The sequence below is a fragment of the Sus scrofa genome, chromosome 5 (assembly GCF_054392235.1).
Source record: "Sus scrofa isolate SSC_HxYL_T2T_F1_AM1 chromosome 5, Sscrofa_HxYL_maternal_Yorkshire_Landrace_v2.0, whole genome shotgun sequence".
NCBI classification, from domain to species: domain Eukaryota; kingdom Metazoa; phylum Chordata; class Mammalia; order Artiodactyla; family Suidae; genus Sus; species Sus scrofa.
Window position 1 is genome coordinate 14,278,588 of NC_139387.1, and position 18,270 is coordinate 14,296,857.

Genomic DNA, 18,270 nt, shown 5'->3' on the forward strand with positions numbered 1-18,270 from the left:
ACAAAATCTACATTTCACTCCTGCTTTCATGTTTTAGGTGGTGACCTTTTTTAAAGTTTTCAAAAGACAAAATTAGCAAGTCACTACCTAGGCACATCCCTAGTCTTAGGATTAATACATTTCATTTCTTTCATTTTTTAAATTATAGTTAATTTATATTGTGCCAATTTCTGCAGTACAGCAAAGTGACCTGGCCATACATACGTATACATTCTTTTTCTTGTATTATCTTCCATCACGTTCTATCCCAGGAGATTGGATATAGTTCCTCGTGCTGTACAGTAGGACCTCATTGCTTATCCATTCGAAATGGAATAGTTTGCATTTATTCACCCTAACTTTAATGTAAACTTTCTAAATGTAATCATTTGTATCTACCAACCCCAAACTCTCAGTCCATCCCCCTCCATCCCTGCTCCCCCTTGGCAACCAGAGTCAGTTCTCTGTGTCTGTGAGTCTGCTTCTGTTTTGTAGACAGGTTCATTTGTGCCATATTTTAGACTCCACATATAAATGATATCATAAATACATTTCATTTTTAATCCAACCACATGTAAAGTCAGCTACTCTCAATTTCTTCAGTGGCCACAGCTGATTTGGGAGCATGATAAGGAGCATTTGGCCTAGGACAGGGCAAAGTCACAGAGCTGGCTGATTCCTGGATTCAGGCTGACTCACCTGAGGCTTAATAATCAACTCTTCAGGAAGACGGTGTTTGTATGATGTAGGTTTCTAGATGGCCAGTAAGCAAGTGCTTACCAAGTGTTTACCAAGCATGATTAGAGTCACAGAGGCTTTTGCTCTGCAAAGTGTGGTCAGAGGGGAGTGTCAATACCCCAAAGCACATAAAATGGGAAAGGTGATCCTTCTCCCACAGTTTCCCCCAATTCTTCCAGGAACAAATGGGAGCAACAGTCCCACTCACTCACACTGCACCCCTCCCCCCACCAAGCCTCCCTGGTTTCCCAGCATTGTCAGAACTATTCTGAAGAGCTCAGAAATGTGTACACTGCTGTCCAGAGCGGGAACTCTACCTTAAGTCCTACTCTCTACAGCCTCTGTCACCTCCCATCATATCCCCTCCACTGCACAGACCTGTCCTGTCATGCCCTTGTCCCCATGAGAATGACTTCTCTCCATGGATCTGTCCACACATCTGTCTTCCTGCAAAACCCATTCAGCTGAAAATATTACCTCCTCCTGGAAGCCTTCTGTCCATTCCAGGCCATGCTAGTCCCTCCTGTCTTCGGCTTGGCTTCTTTTCTTCCCAAATGGGTGAGTCAAGGGGTCCTACTACAGGAGGCCCCAGTTAACATGTCTCTGTGGAGGTACAGCACCAAGATTCCATCCACAGATGAGAAAATCAAGGCTCAGCACCGTAAAGGAGGTCACTGTTACAACTTGGAACTAATTCTTTCCCTCACGCTGTTTTTCATTCAGAAGTGTTTGAAGGACCACATGCCCCAGGTCCTGTGCTATGCCTTGGGGTTCAGCAGTCAACAAGCAGAGGAAGTCCCTACCTTCAGGAAGCTTATTCCTATCTTGTGAGATAAGAAGACAGGCGGTCCTAGTGTAGAGACACACCTGCCACGCTAGACATACTCTGTGCTTGGAGTGCTGACACCGCCTTCCTGGGCACACTTTGAAGAGCAAAAGCCTCTGTGACTCTAATGCTTGGTGAGCACTTCGGTGCAGTCCCCTTCCTGGCCTCCTGGAAGCCCAGATCACAAACACCGTCTCCCTTCAGAGCTGTTCATCAAGCCCCAGGTGAGTCAGTCCCGAAACCAACCCTGGTGGTTCCATGTACATGTCTGGGGAGACATCTGCCTGAGCTGGGGACTGAGAAATTACCAGCCAGAGAAAGCGAAGGAAACAGCATCAGTTAGAAGAGGGAGCCAAGGGAAGGCCTGGAGGCCGGAGAACCTAGCCCATGACAGAATGACCCATGTGACAAGGGTCAGGGAGGGTGGAAGCCAAGAGGTAGGCAGGGACATGTAGCCTGTAGGGTGGGTCTAACGAGTGACAATGTCTTTTCTCAGGTGGGTTCCAGCTTTGAGGGCAGTGATGAAGACATCACTTTTTGTCTCTGCCAGAAGCCCTTGGGATAACATGTGCCCAAATGGGTGGGTCCCCAGAGCCTCGAGAAACCCTTAGAAACAAGATGAGGCCTTGCTGGCCCCACTCAGCGTCAGACTCACCAGAAATCCCAGTCCAGTTCACATCCCACTTAAGATCTTCAAAGTTAAGATTTAATGAATCTGTCTCCCCCACACCCTCCTCTCAAGCCCATTAACCTCTTCCAGCAGTCTTTCCTTGAGTGTTTTGGCTGGCTCAACTCCAAGGTGTCCCAGAGTCTATAGTGCATGCAGGCCTCTGGAAGCCTCTACCTGCCTCCGTTCAGAGGGGCCGACCTGCTCACTGTCATCAGGCAAGGGGTGCTCGGAACACCCCATTCCAAGTGCTCCAGCCCTCCCCTGGGGCCCATGGGAAACTTTATCCCACACAAGAGGCCACCAGAATAGCAGCCTGGTCTTCAACCACAGCCCCTTTGAAGCAGTGCCCAGAAAAATACCGCGCCGACGAATGGTTCTCAGAACTCGGAGCTTTCAGGTCAGGTCATTTTGTGAGACCAGAACAGCTGGCAACATCTCAGGAGTTGTCTATAGTATTTATTTTACTTTTCTGCTAATTGAGATTTGTTTGCTAGGAGAGCCAAGGGACTCCAGGATAGGTCCAGGATCGGGAAAGCCAAGGGACCATTAGGCTGAGGGGACCTCCCTTGTTTGCACACCAGACCTGCAGATGCATCTTTTGCAAACAGTGACTCTGTTCCCAAAATGCACCAGGGATGTGTAGGAGACTTTGTCGTGGTTTGAGTGAGTAGCAGTGTCTGTTCTCTGCTCTGTCTCTGGGGATTATACAGCACAGATGCCAAGAAGACCCTGGTAATTTATAACTTAGCTGTTGGGTAGCTTTTAAAACAGTCAAGGCGTGTCTCCTTTCACGTCAACTTCCCTAACTTCAGCCAGAAAGACTGTGGACACCAAATGGACATGGCTCGGAGGGTCCCATTGTAAGCAGGTGCTCCCCTACCCCAACTCACTCAGAACCTCCCCACCGGGTCACAACCACAGTACCCAGGACACTCAGGCCGAAACAGGTATGAAAAAAAACAAGGCCAAACTATAGGTCTTCAAGTTCCAAGACAGTTATCAAGGATAGCTAACACTGAGAGTTTGGAGGAATGGCTGCAGATAAGATCTAAGTGCCTTTTAAGGAGGCCAATCTCTGTCCTAAAGAAAATAAATAGGTAAAGAATGTTAAGAAAATAAATAAGGAAAGAATGTTAACTGCTGCCCTCTTTGGTCAAAGTAGGTAATGGCAGAGTTATGAAGGCTTGCCCTGGCCTAACAGGGTGATCAGGAGGTGGCGTCAGTGGTAAAGACGAAAAAGACCTCCTACCCCTTGAACATCTTCTGAATCTAGTGCACAGTACCTGAGCCTCTTGTTCATTCAGTATTTCTTGAGTGACTACTACATGCCAGGCACTGTGTCAGGTAGTGGAAACACATAGGAAGCAAAACCTTACACGTTTTATATCTAATTCTTAAAACTAACTTGCAAGATACCTAGCATGAATTTCTCTTGGGTCAATAAAGAAACTTGACTTAGGAGAGATAAGACACTTGTCAGAGGTCACATGGCTAGGAATTAAATCCACATATACCCGACAGCAAAACTCATTCATCTTCCTACAACTTGACATTGCGCAAATCTGAACATGCAGCTAGCAAGTCAAATGCATCAGAAATGCAGAGAAAAGGAAAATTCTTAAGGCTGAATTATTAGAGAAGGACTCACGTAAGCCAAGATGCTGAGAACTTTGAGGTGGGATTAACTTCCCCAAACAGAGAAGCCCAGTAATCAGCCTAAAGCTCCATGGTTTAGAGGTGGGGAGCACCCATCTGAGGGCCAAGGAAATGGGCAGGAGAAACAAGAAAACTTTTCTGGAGCCTTAATTTTCACCCTGATCTAACTTTGCTCAGCTGCAAGGCCTGGGGGACTTTTGTACATGTCATTCCCTCTGTATAAGATGTTCTGCTTCCCTTTACCTAGAATTCCTATCTGTCTTTTATATTTCAACTCAAAAGACACTTCCTTAGAGGAAGTTTTCCCTGACCTCTCTCCCAGCATCAGACTAGAACAGGACTCCTATGAAATATTCTCATAGTCTCCAGTTTGTAAGTATATGTTTGCATGTTCATTTAAATAATGTCTTATTCACACACACATGCGCACACACACACACACACACTCGCACACACTCAAATTGTGCTGGGATCATGCCTTGTTTTGCTCACCTTGTTATCCTCAACATCTCACACAGTTCCTGGAACACAGATGTTCAGTGAACAGTTACTGCATGAATAGGTGCCTGACATCTCTTCCTGCTTCCCCAGCAGTCTACCCTAACCTTCTACTGTGCAGCCATCCCCCCTGTATACTAGCTGTAATTTTCCATAGCCAATTCCTCTGCCAGGAGCTAACCAAGAAGAATATGTTGGTTTTAGTCACGGAAAGAGAATGGGGTTATTCCAGGCAGGGGCAACAGCATGAGCAAGGGCACAGAGGTCACATGGCTAGGGGACCACGAAGACCTTGGCTGGAGAGAAGCAGAGGAGCTCCTTCCAACCCAAGCAAATGTCAGGTTCTCTGGATGGAGTTTGAACAGGGGACTTCTCAGCACTGTCCACAGACTGGGTCCGTAGATAGTGGTGCTGCTTCTCTGTGCCCAGGTCCTTGGCTCTCTGAGAACTACTCCCTCCATGTCCTGTTTTGATAACCTTACACTGGCCATACTTAGGCTTATGGGTATCCTGGAGAATGGACTTGTGAACCCAGCCCATTGACTCTTCCCAGCAGGGCAAATACATAACTCTTCAAGCCTCAGTTTCCTCATTCTGAAGAAAAGTGAATAGCATATTTGTGAGGGTGGAAAATAATAAAGGTGGAAGCCATCTGGTAGAAGTTTTTCAAAATATACCAAGTCCCCCTCATCTCATCCTTCCCTTACCTTCCATCACTTCCCAGTATGAAAGCTGAGTCCCTCCCAGCAGAGTTGCCTGCAGACCAAATGGGGCCAGTGAGTGTTAGGAACATGGATAACCCCACAGGCAGTTTCCAGATCTTGTGCAGGTCCCTCTCCAGCCGCCGGAATGGACCCCTGCACAGACCCAGCTCAGCTGTGTTTTCTGGTTCCACCCAGAGTGTACCTCTCCTGACAGAGCATCCATCTGGCTGCCTTCTCTGAGGGAGGCCTGGCCTGATAAACAGTGCATGTGCTAGATCACAGCTAACTCTGTCGCAGGATGCTGGCTGGCCACAGAGCACCCTCAGTACAAGTGACCCACCACCACCTCTGCTGCACATCTGAGGGCTGGCAGGGCTTTGCCCTTATGGCATGTAACCCAGAGCTTCTTCCCCTGCCTGTCCATGGGCAGCTCATGTGAAAAGGTTGTTGGCTAAGATAGTTTCTAAAGCACATCCCCAACCAATGCTCAAAGATGCTGCCGACTGGAGTGACACAGCAAATAAGGACACATTTTCCTTGATATGCCTGCAGTTTTGGAGAATAAGTAATGGGAGTATCAGAGATGAATACTTTTGGCCAGACATTGCCATAAAAAGCAGGAGAATGGTCACTGGAGGTAGTGCCCAACTTTCCCTATTGATAAGAATACTCATCATCATTCATTATATTGGGTCCTGTGATCCGTCAAGCATTTGCTGTGCACATTTGGTGTTCAATGCCTTTTGTGGATTATCCCATCTGAGCCTCATTAAGACCCTGTAAAGTAAGTGCTGACATTAGCCCCACCTTGTAGAAACTGAGGCTTGTAGAGAATAAGTGACTTTCCCAAGGTCATCTAAGTAGGAAATAGGCCAGTCCAGGCAGCCTGACTCTGGAGCTGATGCTTTCCACCACGGGGTCTTACTTCCCTTCCAGAAGCACATGTGTGGTCACAGTGTAGAGAGGAGAGGCTATTTCACAGGTCACGAACTCTAGGTCTGAGTGGGACGTTCACAGTCACTCAGTGGAACCTCCTCTGAATTTCTTCTACAGTCCTATCATCTCAGGGTTAATGTATAACATCTCTGACGTAGGGCAGCCTGTTCCATGTTGAGCCATTTTTAGCTGTTCCAAAATTCTCCTTTATACTGCCTCCATGTGCCTTCCTCCAGCGAGTCGACATTTTAGGCTTATACAAAACCAGACATTTGAAGAGCAAGGTCATGTGCTCTCCACTGTTTTCAGGATAAATGTTTTCATAGGTTTGGATGGCCTTTCCCTACCTATGACTTGATTCCAAGTCTCCTTCTCTGTCTCACTTAGGGTCTTTAACTCCTAGTGGTGCTGGTGCAGGGTGAATGCAAATTCTCAGGGGCTGCTGATCAGTGTACAAAGTTGAGAGGGCCTTCACTCTCCCCACTCTAGATGCTTTTACTGCCAGCAGTGAAGTCTAAAACTTCACCACCATCCATTAAAAACCCCTGGTGTTTTCAAAACAGGGTCTGTCTCCCAACTTTGACATGACTTAATAAATAACTCAACCTGCTCTGCTAAATAACTGTACTTACTTGGGTGTAGAAGTAAATAAATTTGGGGTGAGGGAAGTCTTACTACATAGAAAGTTTTGAGTAGGAGAAAGAACCCTGGGCCAGGAATTGGTTGAGAGGTTCTCTTTCTGGTTCTTCCACTCTTTTGCTATGCAAGTTTGACAAATCCCCTTATTCTCAGAGCCCTGCCAGTTTTTTGTTTGTTTGTTTGTTTGTTTGTTTTCCCAAAATGAAGGAGTTGAGCTGGATGCATTTTAGGGTCCCTCACAACCTGAGGAGCTAAAGGTTATTTTACCATCACCTTATATCTCTAATTCATACATTTCCCCTGAGTTCTACTCTCTCCGTTGGTAAAGGTCCAGGATGTCATGTTCTTACCATTCACTGGGTCTAGATTCACATGTCTGAAGAGTTGATCTAACTTGAATAAGTACTTAGGATATTCCAGGTGCCTCTTCTGGTGTCCTCTCAAAAGCCTTCCTTGGCCTGTTATGTGTCTGGATGATTGGCAGTTGCCAAAACTGGGCACAGCAGCAAGGACAGAATTGGCTCCTAAGTCACCCACCCAGTCCATCAACTACATAATTTGAGTAACCCTCACCAATCTGTTTTCTTTATGAGCCGTTATATTTTGGGTGGGTGGGTGTGTGTGGTAACATACTACTTTCCAGGCTGACAGTCCAGCAGAGGGTTTATATCCAAGAATGTAAACAAACCTGGGGTAATTTCAGTGCCTGAAGTCATTATGGGAGCATTGGACGTTAATGCCAGGTAGGGTCTCCTGCTCTGAATGTTTTCGTAACTACCTATAGAAAAAGTCTAAAAAAAAAAAAAAAAAGCTGAAAAGAAGCCGTCTGCATTAACCTCCCAATTGTATGGTAATCTAAGGTAATAAAAATATTTCCAGGATGGCTTCTCCATGGGGACTGTGCTCAAATGACCTCTCACATACTAAGTGGGGATATGCCACATCTGTGAAGATAAAATTCCACCACCCTTGCGCTGCCGACTGAGTTCAACAGTAGCTAAGACAGTGATCCCATCGGCATGCCGATTTTCCAGCCCACTCCGATGTGCTGAGTAATTTAAACTACTCACCTCTCCTCTGGGTCCTTCCAGTCCTCCTGGAGAAGGAGACAGGGCACCATCCATCCCCATCCTTCCTGGATGGCTTATTTTAGATGCTCCTTTAGCTGCTCAGAAAAGCTGTCTTAAAACAAGAGGGAGCCTCTCTTCTACTCAACCTCCAGCCCTCACGCCTCGCTGAGGATATACTTTGAGGCATAAAGGCCAAACTGCCACCTTGCTCTTAACTTCAACCTCAGTCCCACCTGAACCCAGCCACGCTGCATCCCAGCTCCAGAGGTTTCTATTTTTGAAACAGAAGGAATATTCAGTATTTTTCATCTGTCAATATTTTCTTTACCTTCATCTCCCTCCTCCTTCCTCCTGCTCCCGTGCCCCTCATTGGGGGTGGGTGGCGTTTAAAGTCCAAATAGAAACAAAGCCCAGTCCAGTCTGAGGCCAACAGATCATGATGTTCTGAGTGGATTTTACTATGTGCCAGCAAAGACGTCAGCAAGATCTACAGGAAACACCTTGCAAAATCCACTGGGAGAAGCAGAGGCCACCAAGAAGTGCAAGGCAGATACACTCCAGTCGCTGTGTGACTGGCTCTCGAGGCTGGGATGCAGGAAATGGCTGTGGGATTCCAGACCCTCGAAAGTGCAAACATACAACTCAGGGGGTCGGGGGAGGGTTGCAGTTACCTCTGGTATTTTCCACTGGGAATTTCTTTAACTTGCATATCTGTTTCCAACTTCCTATGCATGATCTGTGCAGAGGGGACCCAATAAGAAAGATCAAAAGCAGCTTCCCAAGGGCCTATTCCAGGGTTTAGCAGAAACAACATTTTTTGTGAAAGGGGGCTGCACAGTACAATGTCAGGAACACGAGGACTTGGGCACCAAAGAACCTAAGGTGGAATCTCAGCTCCAACTTCTACAAGCTGCAGACTCCCGGACAAACCATTTAAATCTCTCAGCCTTGAAAATGAAGTTGCCTTATCTGGATGTTGTCAGGATGGAGTGAGACACTGAACGTACAGTGCCTGATAAGCAGCAACCTTGAGAAACAGTGGTGGTGTTTATTATTTCACGAGAGGCCCATTTTTACAAGGCAGTGAAGAGGCTGGAGGGAAGTAGGAGAAACAGTGAAACAGTTCCAAGAAGAGAGAAAAGAAAATGCAGAATACTAGCTGGGACCCATATGGGGCACTGAAAGCTCACAGCCTAGCTGCCAACCCTCCCCTCACAAAACATTGGCTGTCCCACTTACTTTTGCTAGGGGCATTGTGATTTCAGGTCAGGTTGAAACAAGGGACATTAACAGGTATCAGTCCAAGTGAATGAACACCCCAGAGCAGTGCAGAGAGGCCCAGCAAGAGGCAGGGAGAGGAAGCATTGCTAGAAATGCTAATGAGTAATTAGGTCCTTCTGGATCACATGTGGGTCCCTTTCTACCTGAGTGGGAGGGGTTCAGGCCAAAAGTGGTCTGTCAGAGTGTGTGGGTAGTCCCCAAACCTTCTTGCAGAGAAGCTGTGTGTGTGGGAAGCCAGCCCTAATGTGCGAAGTGAGGACTGCGAGCCATGGAGCTGGCAGGCCTGCTCGGGCCAGGGTCAGCAGCCAGAGCCCAGCATTGTTCTGGCCGGAGGAGAGAACGGCCTGTGGCCAGCATTCTGTGGGGAGGCCATGGTAGAGTGAAGGCCAGATGCAGTCCACCTAGGTCTGATGGAAACCAGGGCTGCTTTTCATGAAGCAGGAGGTGGGGATACTGGCTAGATGGAGCATCTAACACCCATCAATCCCCAGGACAAGTGGTTGCACATGAAATGTTGAGGGTGCCTCTGCCCCTACCCCACCCCCCACTGTAATGAAATGCCAGTTGACATACCAGCTAGACAAAGGGGGCATGTCCCTATGCTCTATCTGTTATTCAGTAACAATTATGGGTATTCTTTCAGCACCCCAGGAACAGGAAGCTGGCGGCAATTCTTTGAACCACCAGGTGTGATCAAGAAAGGAAGGTTCAAACAAAGAAGGCATTAGTTTTAATGTTCAATACAACTCATGCCTCTCTGATTTGGGACTGGAGTTAGCAATGGTGGGGGGTGGGGGCCTGCTAAGAAGTGCTGGGCTGAATTTCATGGTTCCTTTTTTATCCCTGCCCCGTATCCTTCAGCAGTACACTCTGGTGCATCAAAATGGTGCTAGTTTCAGCTGGTCTCTTGCACCAAATTCAAGCCCACCATAGAGAGCAAGCCGGTGATCTCTTCCCCTGGGTAGTGGAGAGATAAGGAGTGACTAGCTATCCAGATCCTTGTTTTTGTCCTGCCCTCCCTCTTCCTGGGGACCCCTAATAAAATAGGAAGAGTGTGCATTTCCTTACGTGATTATCTCCCACAGCTCGGCCAGTGGACTCTTTGGCCCCAACACCACTCCACTCTGCTGGCCTCAGCATTGAATCTGGAAAGGCTCAATTCAACATGCTAGGGAGCCAAACACATGGAAGCAATGCATGTGGGAGAGCGATACACTTAGTTTCCAGGGCCAGTCTGTGGTGGGTAGACAAGTCCTGGCCGAGTCATGAAACCGTAGTGCCAGCCACCTGGATCACTAACCACAGAGTAGTCATGGGCAAGTCAGTCTCATCCCAGGACGTGTTGCCCCAACTGGGAAGCAAAGAGATTGCATAATGGCCCTTAAAAATCTATAAGTCCATGTGGCCCTGCCTGTGGTCTGGAAGGCTCATCTAGGTGGGCAGGAGAGGCTTCTTTAAATTCTGGTCCTTCCTTCCTGGGTGCAGCAGTTGGCAAGTGGCTGGATTGCTGACCTCCTTCTGAGGCTCTAGTGCAGTAGCAGACAGATGGCAGAATCTCCCAGAGGCTTATATCTCTGAAAGATCTGCTGCTTCACATCAGCTTAAAAGTATTCTGTCTTGAGAGGCTGTCTGCTCCTAAGTGGCCCTATAAGAACTCTCCTTCTTGAGTTTCGCCCACTCTAGGCTGGAGCACAGGAGCTAAGCTGCAGTCCACCATTGTCTCTGCTAGTTGGATAAACTGGGGCAAGATTCTTTACTTGTCTGAGCCTCCATTTCCTCATCTTTCAAAATAGCATGCATTCCTGCATTTAACAAATATCAGAGTTGCAAATATGATCTAAGCAGTGAGACACACAAGTAAGGACTCTGCTCTTTCAGTGCTTAAATGATGATGGCAGAGACAGAACAATAAACAAATACCCAGTAAGATGTCAGGTGCTAGAGAAAAGGAGATAGAGAATGGGGGTGGTGGGTGGAACTGTAAGATGGGGTGGGCAGGGGAAGGCCTCTCCAGGGAGGTAACATCCAAGTTGACACCTTCATGATGAGAAGGAGCCAGCCAGTGAAAATCTGGGGGACAGAGTGTTCCAGGGAGAAGGGACAGCAAGTTCAAAGTCCATGAGACAGGGACAGACTTGGAGCTTAGAACATTCAAGGGACAGCCAGAAGGCCAGTATGGCCACAGCAAGGCAAGAGGAGACAGAGGCCAAATCCCACAGAGCTTTCTAGAACTCATTATGGAATTGGGAAGCCACTGGAAGGCTTTAAGTAGGGTAGTACCAAGATCTGAATGACATTTTAAAAAGGTCACTCTGGCTGCTTTTCGGAGAATGGAGTGGAGGGAGGGATGGAGTGAAAGCAAAGGAATTAATAATTGTCATCGCCCCCCCTTCCCTGCCCACCTCCCAGGGTCACTTTAGGCGCCCATGAGATTCATGCTGACACCTAGAGAAGTCCAGAGGCACGAGAGGAGGCCTGTGTCCTCACATGTTTTAAAATCTACTTTTACAAGTAGGAGCTTGCAGGTCCTGGCACCAGCTCCTTGGAACTGTGTCCCTGTATGGATTTCAAGGAAATAGGGTAGGGCAGCAGATTCTACCCTGCTTGAGCTATGCAGCTGTCCAGGCACAGATGAATTCACATATTTAAACTGGGAGCTTTGCTCTCAGCCACGCCTGACTCTGCTTTTGCTGCTGGTGCCGGACGGGGGTAAGCTAACACCCAGCAATGTAGAGAAACCGACACTCCATGCAAACTCCCTTGCCGAATTCCTGGCAGAAGCTCATCTCTCCTGGCCTCGCTTTCAGGACTGAGAAGGAAAGAGAAGGAAAGCTGGAGGTTTGTTCACTTAGGGATTTTTAATTTCAGAGTGGGCCCTTGTAAGGATCCTTGTAAGAATCATGGTCAGCAAAGCCCTGTACCCCAAGATGAGATCCCAGGGCTCAGAGCAGGAGAGCTGGAAAACATGCTGTCTGTGGAGTTCCAGCCCTTTTCCTTCTGCTGGGCTTGGAAGCCAGCGTTCTGGATTCAAATCCCATCTCCACCTCTGGATGTCCTCAAGTGGAGTGAGAGGAGAGTGGAAGCAACCTCTCAGGGCTGTCACAAGGTCGAGTAGGAGAGCAGATTTGAAGAAGCCTAGCTCAGTGCCTTCACTCACTCACTCACAGGCCTCTGGGTGACAAGCTTGGGCCTGGATAGTGGACACCCTGGTGCTTAGCAAATGTTTGGAGAAACTGAAGATGCACAGTAAATTGTATTCCAGCTAAAATGCACTATCTAAAATGCCAGGGAGTTCAGAGAAAAGAATAATTAAGATGACATAGTCAGAGTATAGAGTTTTTAAAAAATTACTGTTAACATCTTAAGACCTCAATTGCCTGTGATCTGTACAGTAAGGACACTGAAATTTCCCAAGGCCTCACGGCTAGAATTTGACAAAAGAGAGTAAGGTATCTGTTTTTCTGCTACAGTTCCTGGTCCATGCACTTACCTGCCAGTTTCCTGGGGCTTTATCTATGCTCTTTCTGTCTTTCTTTTTTTCTTTCTTTCTTTTTTCTTCCTTCCTTCCCTCCTTCCTTCCTTTCCTTCCTTCCTTCTTTCTTTTTGTTTTTTTAGGGCTGCATCTGAGGCATACGGAAGTTCCCAGGCTAGGGGTCGAATCGGAGCTATAGCTGCCAGCCTACAACACAGCCACAGCAACTCAGGATCCAAGCTGTGTCTGCAACCTACACCAAAGCTCACAGCGACACAGACCTTAACACACTGAGTGGGGCCAGGGATCGAACCCATGTCCTCCTGGATACTAATTGGTTTCATTACTGCTGAGCCACAATGGGAACTCCATATGCTTTTTATTTTGTTACATTATTTATTTCTTATGTAAATAGTACAACTTTACTGAAGAAAAGTTGGGGAAAAAAGAGGCAGACAAAAAAAAAACTATATGACAATTTTTTAAATAACCTAAAATAAACTCTTACCACCCAGTTATAACTATGCTCCGTATTTATAGGTTAACCTTCAGTTTTTTCCCTTTGTTCATATAAGCCTATGGATATAGGTTTCCTCCTTGCCCCAATAACAGCATCACATAGAACATACTTCTTGGTGATCTGGGGTTTTTTTCAGTCCTAATATATCAGTCCATCTGGCTCGGCCTCATCCCTTTGAAGAGCTGTATTGTTTCCAATTATGTGGATACAGCACTTTTATAAACAACTTTGTGATAAACATCCTTGTGTGTTTATGTTTGTGTATATATACACATATGTACATGTGAATGTTTATATACAAATATATGCAAACACACACACATATGCATACACACATCTTAACATACTTACCTGATGACTTCTCTGAATCTAGAAGTTATCACCACTTTTTAAGCCCATAATTTTAATATTAACCCAAGTCACCAGTCACTTATGAGCTGACTACTCTGCAGACATCTAAGCCTCACACTGAGCATAGGTGAGGAAGCATCGGGCACGGTTTCTCAGGTTGTACAACTCAGTCCTGTCTCCCCCCATCCTCCCACCCCACAGCCCCTGCCCCCGCCCCACCTAGGCCAGCCAGTGATCAAGTCTGAAGGACATCCTACTGCCTGAGTCCTATCCCTCTTCTGCCTCATTGGGCCCAGTCTGTTATTTCAAAAGTTTTACAAGGTTTCAGTAAACGTCCCAGAATAGGCAGGGCCAAGAGGAGCACAATGGTTTATGTCACAAAGTCAGTGGTTAAGGCCATCACCCCACATGAGGTTCCTTCCTGCCCCTGCCTGCCCCTTCTTCTTATAAAAAGCTCTCTACTTGGAATGGACAGTTGTAGTAGGCTGCACGGTGGGGAGCATCCCTTTTGGTCAAAGAGTGAATGCAAACTGCTTTCCCTCTCTTTGCTCCGTATCAAAGGCATTTGCCTCTAACACTGGTCTGGAAGCAAAAGAATGACATCTAAAGGAGAGGAAACAGACCAGAAGGTTTCTCGTGAAGAGAGCCATAAGAATAACCTATTCAACTAATAAAAGTAACTTTCTTCTCTATGTGTACAGGGAACTGACACCATACACATACATCTCTAACCAAGCTGAACTCAGTGATTCTGTTTTGGTACAAACTTATGTATATTTTATTATAAATATATTGTTTTCCTCAGTTTTAAAGGGTCCAGTCAGTTTCTCCTACCCATGATTCCTGAGTGAGCCTAGGAGATACTATCTCATCCTGTATGACTGTGGTGCCCAAAGATACAGCATGTCTTGGTTGTGTTGTCCTCTGCTTTCCTAAAACAACCCAGCTGTTTCCTCTGGGGCTGTCCAGTGAAGAAACGGGGACCTGTCCCAATGCTAAAGGAAGGCCTGCTCAGATGGAGTTACTGAGAGATGGCATTGTATTCTCGAGGGATTTAAGGGCTCTCTGACTTTCTAAATGGGACTTTTTGCCTTTCTATGTGCTGCCTTCCTAAGATGCCACTCCATTACCTTACATCCATAGGTGTCATAGGATCCTCCCCTGCAATCGCCATATGGGGGATTGTAAGAATACCTGTTTCATAGGCCTGAAGATGGGGGCTCTGAGCTGGACTGACTTGCCTGAAACAGTGTGGATGACTAAGGATACCACCCAGGTCTTTTCACTCTGAGTGAGGTGTTCCCTCCCCACCCCCACAAGAGCCCACCAAGCCTCTTCCGGCCTCAGCCATTCACTGGGCTATGTCCAGAGCTCAGCATTCAGGGCCCAAGTTTCTCTTGGCAACACTTTTCCTTCCCTCCACTTGCTATTCCCACTAGCGCTGGTTTACTCAGTCCCAGACCGCCCCCCTCCAGGCCTGACCAGCTCTGTGCCAATCCACAGCACCCCAGCCATTTCTGGGCTGGGATATAGAAGGTCCACTGCATCCTGGTTTCTCAGAGGTGACTCTCTTTGGCAACCCCCCAGGTGCAAATCTATTTAGAAGAGAAGCAGAGGAAACCCACCCCACCCAGAGTCCCCAATAAGAACCCCCCTCCTACATCCCCTGTGGCAAGTGCCAACAGGTCCCACCCACTTCAGGTCCCTCAGTCAGAGAAAATCCAGCTCATGTCCACAGGAGCAGGATGGGATGAGCCCACCACAAGACACAGGAGTTCCTCCCTCAAACCAGGAGCCAAAGATGTGTGCCTGGGAAAGGGGCAATTTCCTGCTGCTGTCCCACAATGGTGCTGTACACCTAAGTCCAGGGTATCCGCTGAGTCCTTACTTTCCCACCATTGTTCTATTATCTGATTATAAAAATAATGTCACATCATGAAATTTCATTTTATAGAATATACTGATCAGAATTAAAATCACCTAGACTCCCACAAACCAGAGATAACCAGTGCTGATGTTTTGGTATTTATATAGATATCCAAAATTTCTTCTTTATATATTTTTATAAATAGCCATATCATTTTTTTAACCAACTGGTTTCTGTTGCTCAAAAGTGCATCATGGGAATCTCTCCACATCGTTAAGTAGAGGCTACCTCAAGCCATTGTATATGGCTACTGAGAATTCTACTGTATGAATGTATCATAATTTTAGCAATCTATTCATGATTAATCCTTTTTGTGTATAAAGTTAGCAACAATGCAGCTGTGGACCTCACTGCTTAAGTATTTCTTTGACTAGATTTCCAGAAATGAGACTGCTGATTAAAGGGCATGTTCAGTTTTGAGGCTCTTGGTTTTCAATGGCAGCCTGTGGAAGTGACAGACCAAACTCTGTGAGGATGGAAATGCAAGCACCAGGATTCTCCACACGGCTCTGCCCAGACCAGGGACATTCTCTGGAAATCCCCAGAGGCATCAGCACAGGGAAACAAACTAGTTGCTGGTGGCAGGCAGGGGGAAGGACAGATGGGAGGGTTCCAGCTTCTCAGTCATTGAAGCAGACAGCTCAGGGCAGTGAGCCCCCCCCCCCCAACCTGGGGCGGGGCGGAGGGGGGTGCTGCTCACGAAGGTTCCTTTGTCTTTTCAAAGCATCCCTCCACTGAGGGGGCATAGGGTGACAAGAGGGGCTACATGGGGCAGTTATGAATACTGGAAGCTGTCTCCCCTGCTCCCCAGTCAGCTGCATGACCCTAAGGAAGGGCTTCATCTCTCTGGGCCTCTGTTTTCTCATCCAACCTGACATTCTTAATTCTTTCATCCCAGAACCAGGCTTAAGACCAGAGCAAACAGATCTCCACCCATCCTCCTTCCATTCATAAAGTTATTTACCTTTCTTTGGTCTCTCCAATATATCTATTTTTATAAACTCTACCTCCTTGAGGAGCCACACCAACCTTTTCTTGGCTTCTGCTTGTATTAGCATAGCATTAATGACATCTTAGTGGTTACCGAGAGAGAGGAGCTCTTCATTGGAAAGTAAAGGACATGCTTTTCAATCCAGCCTCAGTTCAACATTTTCTGAGAGCCCCTGGCCTTGCTGACATAGCTCACCCTTCGTCCCATCAGCCCTGCATTACAACTGGGATCTTTCCCATCTGCAGTTGGGGAAACTGAGGCTCAGAGCTTACAACAATTTAGTCAAACTTACCCCATGAAGAAAAGACAGAACTGATATTCTAACCTCAAGTCTCTCTGACTCCAAGCTCCATCTCTTTCTAACACCCTCCACTGTCTCTCCAATTAGACCTACAGAAGGATTCTAGGTGCCCAGAAATAGTCTCATGCAAGGCTGAGATGGAAAAGCATGAAGTCACCTGGATTTCTCAGATTGGTCATGCTTGGCTCAGGGGCCCTGAAGCCAATTAACACGTCTCTCCCTAACTTCTATCATCTATAAAATAAGCAGTGAGAGAATTAATTAGCAATGTCTGGCAAAACCTGCTCAGCCTCTTTATCATTCACACAGTACTTCTCATCCAGTAAGTCTCCTTTCCTCCTTCCAAGAACCAACACCTATAGACTTGGATTACAAATAGGAGTGAGTGAGCCTCTGCAATCCTCTATCCCAGAACATATCCCAAACCCCCAGCTCCCCAACCCCTGGTACTTCCTGGACCTGGAAGTACAGGTCCTGATGATGCCAGGACTTGAATTCTCTGGGGTCTGTGCCCATCCCTGCAAATGTGTTGCAGAATCAAGATGTTCCAGTGAAACATGAGTCAGGAAAAATCTCAGGCTGACTCTCAAAACTGTCCCTCATCCTAAAATTAAATGAGGTTAAAAAAAATGCCAATGAGCTGGGTGCCTATTGGTTCCTGATACCAAGCCTTGTTGCCAGGCTTAGCTTTTCCAGGTCCCCAAGTGGTGCCAGGAGCTGCAGTAGAATGGGTAGACGGCAGAGCAAGGACAACACGCACACACATGCACACACACACACACACACCAGTGGATAAAGAAGGGAATGCTGGAAATGACCCACGGTCATGTTGACAGAGAATGAGGATGGCCTGGGACACAAGCCAGCCTGAGCTAGGGCCTGGCCAGGCAGGAGGTCTGACTCACTACCCTGGCTGAGCCAGGAGCAACACCTACACTGCACCTTTGTGTGAATCAAAAAAAGGCACCCTCTCTACCCTCTCTAGGAGTTGGCAGCCTATAGCACACACAGGGAAAAAAAAAAAAAAAAAAAAAAAAAAGCTGATGAGTTTCCAAGGAAGCCATGTGGTAGGATGGGTACCACAGAGAGCCAGCACATCATGACTGTAGAAACTTCCATGGGCCCATGGCAGAAGAGGAAGTCGGGCAGTGAATGGGCGACAGTGAAGTTAATACACTGGCCACTTCAGAATCCCCCTCTTCTGTATTCTGAACCTTTGAAAACAAATGATGAGGTGGGAAAGGGGGACCTCAACTGTGCTTCCTGTAGGTCTTCATCTGTCCAAGCTTGACCGGTGGAGGTGGGAGGGCAGAGCCACAGCTGAGAGGAGGACAGGCTGAACCAAAGCCTTGAGAGTACGTGCACAGCCAATTGCTCTTTGTGGCCTCAGCACCTCGCCCATTGCTTGGAATCTAGTAGGTGCTCAGTAAATCTTTGTTCAAGGAATAGATGTGTCCACAGCGAATGTATTCATGGATCCTCTGCACAGTCATGGAGGCAGCCAGATGGAGATGATGGTGACTGAGGCTCATGCCTGGTGGTGTCAACCTATGACATGGCTGGCGGTTGAGGAAGAAGATAGAAATTGACACACAGCCTTCAGCTTCCCACCAGGCATGGAAAAAGGCCACAGGTCCTGCTGACATGGCGCCCAGCCCTCTGAGTATCCTGAGATGCCTTCTCTCTAAGCCTCTCAGACCTGTGGCTCCAG

At 47.1% G+C, this 18,270-nt stretch overlaps 2 protein-coding genes across 12 annotated transcripts in view; one reads left to right on the plus strand and one right to left on the minus strand.

Moving 5' to 3' along the window:
* Nucleotides 1-18,270, plus strand: part of SYN3 (synapsin III) — a 483,026-nt gene that overhangs the window by 189,264 nt on the left and 275,492 nt on the right. The window lies entirely within an intron of this gene.
* Nucleotides 1-18,270, minus strand: part of TIMP3 (TIMP metallopeptidase inhibitor 3) — a 56,931-nt gene that overhangs the window by 21,891 nt on the left and 16,770 nt on the right. The window lies entirely within an intron of this gene.